Source organism: Mycetomoellerius zeteki, unplaced genomic scaffold (assembly GCF_001594055.1).
Source record: "Mycetomoellerius zeteki isolate Tzet28-1 unplaced genomic scaffold, Tzet1.0 scaffold60, whole genome shotgun sequence".
Classification (NCBI taxonomy): Eukaryota; Metazoa; Arthropoda; class Insecta; order Hymenoptera; family Formicidae; genus Mycetomoellerius; species Mycetomoellerius zeteki.
In genome coordinates, this window is record NW_017257610.1 from 65,942 (window position 1) to 67,240 (window position 1,299).

The following is a 1,299-nucleotide window of genomic DNA, read 5'->3' on the forward strand; positions in this document are numbered from 1 at the left end:
TCGGTATAAGTTATCGGTTACAGCCATTATAAATCAGGCTTTAGGATGCTTTCCCGTAATGCAGGATCTACAATAGAAGTCGTAGCAGTCGTAGAGACTTGAGTCGTAGAAAATTGACCAATCACAGTCGAATATGAAAAGAATAATCAACTGTGATTGGTCAATTTTCTACGATTTAAGACCCTACGATCAATTGATGTTGATTGGACTGCAACGCTTGCGACGCTGCGATGCGACTAATGTAGAACCAGCTTCAGTCGCATCTCAGCGTTGCAAGCGTTGCGGTCCAATCAACGTCAGGCTAGCTCGACTCTGATTGGACTGCAATGCTTGCGACACGCTTGTGACGCGACTAATGTAGAACCAGCTTTATAGCGTTTTCGGCCCGATCGGGTTTGTAACCTGGGTTGAATTAATCTTTCCTATGATTGATGTTACACGCTCTACCAATAGGAAAGCACAAAACACCATTAATCCAACCCAGGTTAGTGCAAACCCGGGTACTTATCAGGCTGCCTTTCCATGGAGAAAGAAACCACGGAACGGAATATTTACAGAAAAGAGATAGGATGAGGGTTATCCTTAGGCCGGAATCAGACTACGCATTGAAGATTGAGATCGAAGATTGAAGATTGAAATTTGACCAATGAGGGCAAAGGAATTTTAGCTCTTATTGTTTTGATTGGTCAAATTTCAATCTTTCAATCTTCAATCTCAATCTTCAATGCCTAGTCTGATTCTAGCCTTAGACCTGTTCTTTTTGGTTGAACTTTTACACCAGTTCATCTTTCTTCCTCTTCTTTCCTCCTGGAAAGAAAAGGAGAAAGATGAACTAGTGCAAAAATTCAGCCAAAAAGAACAGGCCTCTTATGTGGTTTCTTCGTGGTTTATTTGTAATTATTGTGTTTTCTATTTTATGACATAAGTCGGCACAAATGTCGTTCTATTTTTTTATTCACTAAATGTTAAGAAAGATAGAATGATGCTTATGTGTCGACTTGTGTTATTAAATGGAAAACACATCATTGCTGAATGTTTAGTCAGTACGAATGAGAGTTTAATTCGATCTAAAATTTGGCGCCGTCCAGAATTCGGCTATTATAATAATAATATAAATTGTATTTTTCCAATTTAGGATAGCTCTCAAAAGTTATCTTCGATATAAAGAAAGAAAGATATTTAAAACGAGTTGTCAAAATGTTTTTTATGCAGATGCCTCTCACCAGATGCCAATTTTGTTACGGTTTACGACATCGAGACTAGCGCCATCGGTCGGTGGCCTGACGCAACCGGTAGCAC